Here is a 12238-nt window from a genome sequence, read left to right on the forward strand (position 1 = left end):
CTAGAATGGTGAATAGGATTCAGTTGAGGCTTATGCTACCAGCTAGTCCTTGGTCACATGTGAGTTACCCGTTTGCACTCTCATGTAGACTGCTGAGGTGGGTGCAAACACAGGCAGCACATAGCTTTCTAAATGTCTCGTGTGCAAAATCAAGTGAGTATCTCTTTCTGGGGCCGGGGTGGGGGTGAGGAGATAATGTTGTTTTCCTTGCTATGACCTTTGGAGTGGCAGGCTGTGCAAAAGAACATGGGTGTGTTCATACCTATGTCTGCATCTTTCGATTCTGTCACAGATGTTGTTTTCACAGGAGAGAGTTTTATATATGGTGGTGAGTTTCCCAAACTATCTTCTCTCCAGCCCATCTCACCAGTAATGCTGTCACGTGGGAGGGTCACCTAATTGGTGATGGCAACGATTAAAGGAACTGAAGGAAATCTCAGGACTGTTCTCTTCCAGACCTTACTCTGGTAGAGTCAGCGTATTATTTGAGGAAATTATTTTAGTTTTTAACTTCCTGAGAGCTTAGTTACTTCATTTTGTTTTTGGATATGGCTGTCCTTCACAGAGTTTGTTTGGTTTTACCTTATGTATTAAGGTTGTCTAAGTTCCAACAATAGTCTCTGGTGGCAAGCACCATTCCATTCTGTATATGTGTGTCTGTGGTGTGTGTGTGTGTGTCTGTCTGTCTGTGTATAGTATCTGTGTATATCTCTGCATATGGCCCATGCACCTGTTTGCATATCAAAATACTTTTAATTTAATGAAATATTAATGCTGTTTTCATAGGTTTAGAAGTGTCCTTATTGGTGACCTGCAAGTCCCTCCTGGCTCCTGAAATATATTTTGAAATATAAACAGTAAATGAAATTCCTAAACCTGGGATACACACACACACACAAAAAAAAAAAAAAAAAAAACAACTAAGTACAGAAGTTTAAGCATTATAAAATAATGTCATGGACTTTCAGAGAATAAAATTGAGGAAGAATGCCAAGGAGCAGCCTGAAGCTATAGAAAGACCATTTTACCCTAATCTCCCCCACACCACAACCACACAGCCCCCCCCAAACAAACACATACACACACACCTTTACCTGCAACTCCCATGTAGGACAGTAGAGTAGATACAGGATTTAAACTTGAGTTTGAATTTCTTGTCTTCAATATATTGGCTGTTCCAACTCGAAGGAGATGTAGAGTTTTTCTGACTCTGTTTCTTATAAAATTATATTTATAGCATGATATGGCATAGAAAACATGTGGGACAGTGTCAGCACACAGCACAAATCTGGGAAGCACCCCTGAGAACAGACTTCATGCCCTATGACCTGCATGCGGTACGATAAAACAAGGGAAAGTTGGGACTTAACAGGGCTACTAGGTAGGAGGAAGCCTAGTTAGAGGGTGAGCCCGGAGCTGTGGAGGATGATGATGCATAATATGTGGATCAGTTACCAGGTTTTAAAGTTCTAACAACAGGAAATAGAGAATCTCTTGACAGTTTGGTTAAATCTGAGTCAGACTATTCTAGGGTCTTCAGGAACATTCCTGTAATACTGTCTTATAGATTTCAGAGTATGGGACCTTGGGCTGGACTCTAGGCACTAATGCCTTCTTGAAAACAGGGAGAAGTAGAGATCAGAAGGAAAAGACGGACAAAATCAGCCTCAGAATCATGACATGCATGAAGTGAATCAAGGATATAGGTATTTTCTGTTTGGCCCTTGCGGTTTTATTTTCTTCCCTTTTTAAAAATTATTATTTTTATCACAGCAAATTGTATGGTAACAAAATTAGCCATGTTAGCCATTTTTTTTTTCTGTATAATAGGACTTTTTTTCGTGGCTGCCTTTCAAATGCAGGAGATTTTGCATTAAAATGCATATGTCCAGCTTCTTATAGACAGAAAATGGGACACCACAGCTGTGCTTGAAAATAACACTGACGTTAAGCAAGAGCTGCCCTCTGCGAGCATCGCTCCAGGTTCCCAAAGATTCTTCATCACTTTTTTTTTCTTTCTGCTTGGGTGTACCTTCTAGGCATTCAGATTTGCTTTCTCTTACCAGGCTAGCTAGGGAATCTGCTGGACACATTACCAAGACAACAATTTAAAGTGACAACGTCAAAGTCAGCCAGCAGCCCAGAAGAGAAGCAACTGTGGCTGCTCACCTGTGGGCAACGCCCACTGTCTTGCGATGCTCCTCCAAGGCAGAAAGACTTGACTCCAGCTTTCTGGCTCTGTGGCTCTATGCACCACTGGTGCCTGGGATTGGGGCTGCCCTAATTTTCCCGTGAGAAGAAGATGCTAATATTAGTGTCACATTTGTCTTTCTCTGCAGGCCTTGACGCGGTGTGAGCATCTCCCGCATAGATTCCAATCACATTGCCAGAGCCTGTGCTCACTGCCTCATAGAATATGTGCAGGAAGGTTCTTCTGCCCCAGCATTGCTATGGCAAAGGAGCCAGACAGCTTTCCATTTCCTTTTTATCTCTCCCACACTGTGCTGGCTAATTTTCTGTCAGCTTGACACAAGCTGGAGTCATCTGAGAGGAGGGAACCTCAGTTGTGAAAATGTCCATAAGATTGAACTTCAGACAAACCTGTAGGGCATTTTCTTAATTAGTGATTGATGTGGGAGGCCTGGGTTCTAAAGAAAGGAAGCTGATCAAGCCATGGAGGGCAAGCCAGTAATCAGCACCCCTCCATGGTCTCTCCATCAGCTCCTGCCTCCAGGTTCCTGCCCTGTTTGAGTTCCTGTCCTGACTTCCTTCAATGATGAACAGTGCTATGGAGGTGTAAACCAAATAAACTCCTCTCTCAGGTTGTTTTTGGTCATGGCATTTCATTGCATCAGTGGTAATGCTAATTAAGACACAGAACAATCTAAGTTGAAAGAGTGTTTTCAGGATTATGTTTTTCCCAGAAGCAGTCTCAAGACTGATTTTCCTGCTAGGTCTGTGGAACCAAGACCATAGGCTCACCATTATTCAAAACCTTGTTTTGTCCAAGGTTTAAGTCTGTGTGGGATTCTAAGACTTCCCTTTTGGCTCTGAACTCCAAAATGTATAAAATTTCTAAAATTAATTGTAGATAGGGTTAACGATTTGGGGCTTGTCAGGAGAAAAGTCTAAAGAATAGCTGTGTATGGTTCTGAGGGTGTTGGGAGTCATTCAGTAATCATTCCCAAATCTTTACTATTTATATTTTATTTTTTTGAGATTGTAATATGATTACATCATTCCCTTTCCCTTTATTTCCTCTTTTCAAATTCATGCCCCCCCCTTTTTTTAATGTGTTTCTTACATACATTAATACAACCTGCTTAGTTGATAGAATGTTCCTTGTGTGAGAATTTTCGGAGTTGAACATTTAAAGAACATTTCACACTAGGAAAATTAACAACTTCATGGCTCCCGGTCAAAAGATAGTAATGGAGTTAGGAGCATAACAGTGGTAGAGCACATGTCTTGTGTATGTGAGGTTCTTGGTTCAAATGCCAGCACTGCAAAAATGGATGGGGGGAAAGACGATTAAGCAGTTGCCATGTAGGTAGGCAGCTTTGGAAATGGTTGTATCTCTATATGAGCGCTCTAGTAAGACTCAGGAGTGGGTGCTTGGCATGTTCACAGCAGTGAATTTGGTTCTATAGAGACGAAAAGAAATCCTTTACTTCATCGCCCCACTCATGCATAACTATGCTTCTCATATGTTCTTTGTGTGAATTCAGTTTAGAATATATTGTCTCTATTCAAATACACAGGACTCTACATAGATGGCCCAAGATAGAAGTTTTTATTTCTTACTCTAAAAACCGCTGATATGAGAGCAAGAACTAGGGACACTAGCTTTGAGACGCCAAAACTATCACTAAGTACATCACTCTGCACAGATTACGTGTGTAGGGAGAAGGGGAAAGTGTGCACCATTTTTTTATTTACCTAAGAGTCAAGGATAATTTATATTACTTACCTATAAAATTTCTATCACTGCGAATATTAAGTATATTCCATATTTTAGTCACGCACACATTTTGCACAGAGGTTGAGTAACTAGATTTTCCTGCTTGTAAAAGGCAGTCACACCTACCAGGGGTGAAATAACACACCTAGGTGGAGAATACAGAAACCAAAACCTTTGGCTATAGCACAGCATTATAACTAAAGTTAACTGAGAAACCACCTTATTCTGCTGCTAGGATGTATCCTTTAAAAAACAAAACAAACCCAAAAACCAAGGGCCTAGATTTTGATCTAAAGCTACCTCCAACTTTGGGAAATGAGGAGTAACTATTTAAGTAAACTATAGTAACTATAGAATCCTCAGAACCAAAATGGAAATGAGACCAATTGAGATGAGATAGGTCTTATGGAAGATGATGCAATTGGTGAGCATGGACCTGTTTCCCAGAGGCTGGGCGTTTTGTATGAGAGCCCTAAGAGGGCAGGCAAGCAGAAAAATTCCAGTCCAATATATCTTGTTATATTCTTTTACAAATCCAAAAGTGTGGATTATGGTCCATAGTTCTCTAATTGTGGGCCTCAGAGATCAAGCGGTTTGGCTAAATCAGTTCAGGCCAAGGATGGCCTGAGATAAGAAGGAGGACACCACGTGCGAGCCAGCTACACCCAGGAGAGGTCTCTGTTGTGCTTACTGTACTGTGTTTGCATATGAAACACTCGTTGGAGAATGAATGCCCCCATGGAGGTTAAAATAAAAAATATTACAAAATGGATCTTATCTGGGTGCTTTGAAATGCTTATTTTAGGAAAGGAACAGTGAAGGCGCAAGTCATAAACAATCCCACACCAGTTTGGAATTGTGATTAATAGGGTGGTATTTATTTAAAGGGGAATAAACTTACAGATCACGGTCCCAGACAACAGCCCTCTGCGCACGCAATTGGGAAGAAGTCTAGTCGCCGGAACCGGAGCAGGAAGTAAAGAGAGAGAGGAGGGAAGTGGCCGCTTTTTTTAAAGGGAAAGATACCACGCCCCAATGGGCTGGTATCTTGGCGGCTATTGGCTGGAGGAGCGGAAGGACCTCCCGCAACAGAACAGTTTTCATAAATCCACAAATGAGAGTGTGTAAGTTCTTCAGGTTTCCTTTTTCATGGAGTTGGCTCATGATAAAACACCAATTAAAGTGATGTACTTCAGATAAGAAAAAAAATTCGATGTCATATTAAATAATTTCTAAGTTTTGCAGAACCTTGACCCAGTGTTTTCAGAATATGTCCATTGTGTCTGGCTGTAACTGTGATTTATTAGTTGAGAATAAGAAGCCAAATAAAGTACCCTTAGCATTTCATCCTAACATGAACAGGAATAGGTCAATGTCAACCATGAACCTACCAACTTTCTTTGCTTTTTACTAATTTATTTTTGCTTTAGTTTAGGGATGAAGAAGTTAACATCTGTCTAGAAAAGGGAGGTTAGACTAGCTTGATTTTCCTTGCTGGGATCTCAGCCCTACCTCCTTCCTTAAGATCATTGTGAGCAGCTGTCATGAGATACTGAGGTACACGTTTTCTTCACCTGACATTGTAAAGAAATGAAAGGTTGCACAAATGAGGACTTTTAAGTACACCCAAGAAGACATATTTCATCATGCTCATTTCTTTTTTTTATCTAACACCTATAGTATAGTGATAAACAGGCCTTTGTTTCCTGTTCCTCCCGTCCTACTGCGTAGGCGTCATTTTTCACCTGGCATTGAACTCAGAGATTTGCCTGCCTCTGCCTCCTGAGTGCTGGGATTAGAGGTGTGTACCACAACCTCCCGGCTTAATTAATTTATATTTTGGTTCAATTTTTAAAACATAGTTACTCAGCTCTTAGAACTACCTTCATTGTGTTCCATAAATTTGGGATATGTTTGCATTCATGTTCATTCAATTTTAGAAAGTGTTATTTTTTCATTAACTTCTGTCTTGATCAATTTTTCATTCAGTAGTGAGTTGTGTTTTTTTTTTTTTTTTTTACCAGTTTGTATACTATCTGTTGTTTCTGTCATTGATAATCCAGTTTTAATCTGTGGTGGTCAGATAGGATTGAGGTGTTATTTCAATTTTCCTACATCTGTTGAGAATTGTTTTCTGTCCAAGTATGTGGTCAATTTTGGAAAAACTTCCATGAGGCGATGAGAAGAGGCGCTTTCTTTTGTGTTTGTATGAAATATTCTGTAAATATCTATTAGGTCCATTTTGTTAAAACGTCAGTGAGCACCAGCATTTCTCTGTTTAGTTTTTGTCTGGATTACCTGTCTGTTGGTGAAAATAGGGTATAGTACTCCTGCTATCAGTGTGTTAGGGTCAGTATGTGATTTAAGCTGTAGTAGTATTAGTGGTTGGTACTCTTTACTCTTTAGGATTTTTCAGGGGATCCACTACCAACCTCTCAAATAAATATACACAGAGGTTTATTAGTACTTATAAATAAATGCCCGGCCTTAGTTTGGCTTTTTTTTCTAGCAGGCTTTTCTTAAATTATCCAATCTTCCTTTAGCCTCTTGGATGTTTCCTTTTCTTAACTCTGTAATCTTGTTTTCATTCCTACTCTGTGGTTGGCTGTGTAAATGGGTGGCAGACCAATTCTTTTCTCCTTGATCTCTCTTGCTTCTTGAACTTTTCCCCAGATTTCTTCTCTTCCTTTATTCTCTCTACCTGCCAGACCCATCTTTCCTCTCTTCTGCCTTGCTATTGGCTGTACAGCTCTTTATTAGACCAATCAGGTGCAGCTCTTTATTGTTTTGTTTTTAAACAAACTGTGTGCCCTCGTGTTCGGTACATTGATTTTAAGACTTGCAATTTCCTCTTGTTGGAGTTTTCTTTTGACATATATGTATTGTTGTTCCCTGTCTCCTCAGATTGGTTTTGTTTTGAAGTTAATTTTGTCACATATTAAAATGGCTTCACCAGCTTGTTTCTTAGGTCCATGTTCTTGGAATATCTTTGTCCATCCTTTTACCCAGAATCTGTCTGTCTTTGATTTTAAAGTATATTTCTTGCAGCAGAAGCATGGATATTGTTTTCTCATCCATTCTGCTAGTCTTTCTTTTTTATGTTGAGAGATGTTATTTAGCAGTGTTTTTTGATTCCCATTATTTTATTGTTGGAGAGAGAGAGAGAGAGAGAGAGAGAGAGAGAGAGAGAGAGAGAGAGAGAGATTCATCTCTTTATAGTTATTCATCTGACATTATTTATTCCCATTATTTATTTCTTGTGTTTTCTTTGGTGATGCCAGCCTCTTTAGGTTCATTCAATACCCTTATAAATGCCTTCATTTTGAATCCTAAAATTTTTCTCTCAAATTGCTTATTGTGGATAATTTGTCTTTCTTCAGTTAGCTTAACTTTCTCTTTTTTCATTCTTTAAAAAATCAAAGAAAACATGTTATTGAGAGAGAAATTATATCCAGATTAATATCAGAAATCTCTTATTATTTATATTAGAGTTTAATTGTGTCAAATGCCAGTCTCATTACTGTTGCTTCAGAATGTGTCTTTCCAATCAGTAACAAGCATGAACCTCACAAACTACAGTTAAACAAGAAAAATGTGCTTGTAACTTCTGGTTTTAGGATTTAGCCTACTGATAATAATCCACATGAAAATACCTAACAATTTTCTTTTTGTACTATTGGTGCAATTGCGAGTGTCTAGGAACTTCTTATCAAATATCTCACTTAGAGTTTATTAAAAGGAGTAATAACAACAACAAAAATCTGATTCTCTTTCTCCTTGGGACTTTTTATAAAATTTCTTTTGCTGAGACGAGCTTTGAAATGCATGATCAATAGATTTTTGTCTGTCCTCAAGAACTCTTTTCTGCTTCAGGATTCGCCTTCCATATCTTCCCTGTGCCATTTGCCCCACAGAGTCTTACAGGTGTACTTACCCTTGCTTTGGATGGGACGGATTCTCAGATGGCACCAGGGCTACTCCTCCTGTTTCTTTGGGAAAATGGTGTAGGTGATTATTCTTGTGTGCCTGCTTTGAAATATCATTCAAGTGGGCTAGTTAAACCAGTCAAAATTCTTCCCAATGGACAATGGAAAGATATGAGCCAAGGAAAAAATGACCCTATTCTTTGCTAATATTCAAAGGTATTTCCCAAAATTGTTGATAATAAGCTTTACTCAATAATTGTCACATTTACTTATGCAAAGCTGAAAAAGCTTATTATTTTATCCATAGTTAAAAAACTATGAACTTCAAAAAACCCCCAAAACTATGAACTTCAAAGAAGCAGGACTTTTATGCAGCATCATTTTATGGTAATAAATAATAAGTGATATAGATAAGAAATTCCTAAAGTTTTCTTCCAGATAAATAAAGGCATGGTTACTGCCATGTGGTTTTACTATTGTGGATGATATCCAGGGACTCTGGATGCTAAACATATGTTCTACCACCCAGCTATAACTGCAGCCATCAGCATAATTGCAAATCAGCTTTGCCTATTTTCTGCAGCCTTATCCATCAGTGCATCATGCATGATAAAACCCACTGAATCAGTTTTCTCAGCATTCCAGAGCTTCCTACTTTACAAGTTCTGATGAAACTCAGATAGCTGGACTTACCTTCCTCAGCAGTTTAGCTGTAAGTAACAGCTAGTTTTTGCAACTTTTTATAAGACTATAAATATAATGTTAATTTGAAAGGTGATAAAACAAGATGCATTAGTTAGCACTTAAGATTATCTAGGAGAGACATTGAATATATTTCATCTAATGCATTTAGCAGTAGAAAGAAAGCATACGTGGTCCTGATAAACACAAATGCAAATAATTAGAAAAATGAGGTTTTGTTGTTCTTGGAAAATCTTACACTGACTTCATGTAAGACATATATTGTAGATATAATCTAGCTTATAATATCTTTAGGGTAAGATGAAGCAATGGCAACTGATGTACTATTTTGGGGGTCTTTAACAATGTTTCTTTTTACTGGATGATACAATTGTTATGCTTTATTAAGATATACATGCTAAAATACATGTTTAGAGAACATTATTGTAATATCATAACAAGTTGAGATGAGATTAAGAAATGGCAATAATTGTATATTCCCAGTATAAAATGTTTAAGATGTCCATCCCCTAGTTACACAAATTAGAAAATTTTAAATAAAATGAATCAGTTTTCAAATAGTTGTACTGATAGTGTCACAATATATATATGCATACATTTACATATATACTTTGATATATTACATATATAAACCATTCATATAGTTACTGTGATAGCCACATGAAGATTTATGACTCCTATTGATTAATTTTTATACTTTTGCAATCAATGTTATTGTATTTCATGGCAAGGAGTTGGTCATAGGGGTCAGGATAGTCTAGAGGGGAAGCCATGAAAGAACACAGTGAAGCAGTAACTCAAGTCAGTTCATCAGAAAGACCAGCTCATGTAGGATTCGTGTACTCTTTGGATGACCTTATCTAAGCTTTGGTTCTTCTAAAGAGGATGGCTCCCTCTTCTGAATTTGTCATGTTGAGATCAATCAGATTCACCAGGCAGTCCTGATTACTTGCAAGATGGACTGGACTACAATGATTTTGAAAATATCATTTTAAATTGCTTGCCTACTCATGAACCAAAATACAGAACACACAGTTCTAACAGATAATGGAAAGTTCTGTTGGAACATTTTAGAACCAGTAGTCCCAGACATCAGTGAACAAGTTGGAAAAAGAAAACCTTAACTCTTACAAATGTTTTAAAAAATAATCATAGGACCACATCGGTATTGTGGTGAAGTATTTATTCTGCCAATCTTTCCATGCAGAATGCTTCTTTGTCACAGACAGCATCCCGAGAATGCTTCTGTTTCACAGTATTCAGAATTTATGAAAAAATGCTTAATTAGAAAGCACATGCCTGAATCAGAATAAGTAAATTCTTTTTCAAGCCATATACATGATCTTGTAGAGAGCTGGGTATTAATATAAGAATACTAATCTAAGATTATAGATGTGTGTAACTCATGGTGGAAATACGACCTTTGTTAGAGAACCCATGCCTAGAATGCCTTTTTCTTCCTACTCGAATGCTATCAGCCTCATAGTTTCCAATTCAGTTATTATCTACAATGTCTACTGCATGCCCCACAATTTTAAAACCTCCATTGTCCTTGCCCCTGAATTATTGTAAACATATTACAGGACTGTATCTCATTCTTCCTAGTATAGTTTAAATCACAGAAAGAATTCTCCAGGTTTTAAAAAGATTTTTCAAACACTTAACACACTGAAGAAATGATGGCTAAATAGAAGAGAAAATGAAACAATGAGAGAAATAAAATAAGCGCCTGGAAAGATGACTCCACTGTTAAGATCATTTGCTGCTCTGCTAGAAGGTCTGAGTTCAGTTCCCAGCGCCCGTGTTAATGCCTTGTTACTGTACTGAATGCTACACACACACACACAAACACACGAATAAAATAAAGGTCTTGACTAGAATCTGAGGGCATCTGCTTTGTAGTTATATATATGCAAGCATTGTATGGGCTAAAGTTATAATTACATTTAAATTACTGTGCCTAAGAAATCTGTATGTGCTTAGAATCTTAATCATAGGACACATGCCTAGAGAAGTCAGGGCTAGGAAAAAAAAAAACAAAACTTTGACTACAGAGTAGCAAACTGGAAATCAACTACCATGATGACCCAATGGAAGATATGGTCCAGATAGTAAAATTCACAGTTGAGCCTTCTGAGCCGATAAAAGTTAGGGAATGGGGCGGGGGGTGGAACCTTATCTTCCCTGCTTTAGCCAAAGCACAGAAAACTTACATTTGTTGTTTCTCATTGGCTTCAGCTCAAAATTGTCTTGTTCTATTTTTTGCACATTTTACAATATTTTGTATATTACGGCATACACATAAGTGACATATTTTAGGGCACTGTATTCTGTTATCTTTCAGTTCCTCCCGCTGACAAGAGTTTTGATAGTTATTTGGTGTTTTTCTACAGAGGAATGTCAGACAATATTTGAAACCGAGGGTAGGCACTTAGCTCCAGGGGAAGAATGTGTGTTGTTCTGTTTCTTGCTACAATAATACAAAGAATTATTTAGAAGATATAAATTGAATCTTAATTAGGTACAGAATAGGGTTAGGAAAACTTAATTACAAGCAGAAAGATTATCTTCTAATATTTAAAGTATTAAACACAAACCCTACCTCCATTGTTATTGCTTCATTTCATCTCCTATTGCCTGGAGATGCTTGGCTGACCTTCATGGTACAAATAAAACTTGCATTTTCTTTGGACATTTGAGCCAGTCCTGGAAATTAGCATTGTTTTAGAGATTCGGGATCTTAGTTTGCTTCCTCTTATTGTGATAAACACCATGATCAAAACAACCAGGGCAAGAAAGGGTTTATTTCATCTTACATCTCTCAGGTTATAGTCCATCACTGAAGGAAGTCAGGGCAGGAGTTCAAGGCATCTGGAGGCAGGAACTGGAGCAGAAACCGTGGAGAGGTGCTGCTTACTGGCTTGCTCTCTTTGGCTTGCTCAGCCTGCTTTTTTATACAACCCAGCTGTACCAGTTCAATGTTGGCATGGATCACAGTGGGCTAGGACTGTCTACACATCAGTCTGATGGAGGCATTTCCTCAGTTCACATTTCTTCTCTTTAGATGACCCTAAAATGTGTCAAATTGACACAGAACTAGCTAGTATACTTAGGGGACCAAAAATACATCTTAAATCTGAAATATTTCTGTTACAGTAACTTCAATCCCTAAAAATCCGATCACCCTAAGCTCTGCTTGTAACACATTTCCACGTGTTTTATTAGTGTCAAGGAAAAATTACTTTAAAAACTTTTTAAATGCAGGTTTTTCTAGAATTCTTTTGTGGGGGCAGGGGGCTAAGATAAGCAGTATCTTTCTTTTTCCTAAGGTTCCAATGATAAGCAGGGGGCACAATCTCACTACAGTTCACGCTGAGGAACTACTGAGTTTATTGAGTTTCCTCACAGAGCATGAGTAAGGGGTTCCTTACAGGGGCATGAGTACTTCTTCCCCATATAAACCACTCCTGGAAAGCCTCATCCAACAGGGATAAAGGCTTCCCTGTGGTTGAAACCCTTGCCCATCCTATCCCCAATCCATATCCTCTCACCGCTTCCCTCAAGCCCCAAGGCTACATTCAATTAGGGCAGAATTAGATGCAACTGGTTGTGAGTGGTGGGTGGATGCCCCAGTAAGGTGACCCCCCCC

At 38.3% G+C, this 12238-nt stretch overlaps 1 protein-coding gene across 1 annotated transcript in view; it reads left to right on the forward strand.

Moving 5' to 3' along the window:
* The window catches only part of Tmc1 (transmembrane channel like 1), a 117463-nt gene that overhangs the window by 17533 nt on the left and 87692 nt on the right, over positions 1-12238 (forward strand). The gene's annotated exons all lie outside the window — the stretch shown is intronic.

Source organism: Chionomys nivalis, chromosome 8 (assembly GCF_950005125.1).
Source record: "Chionomys nivalis chromosome 8, mChiNiv1.1, whole genome shotgun sequence".
NCBI lineage: Eukaryota > Metazoa > Chordata > Mammalia > Rodentia > Cricetidae > Chionomys > Chionomys nivalis.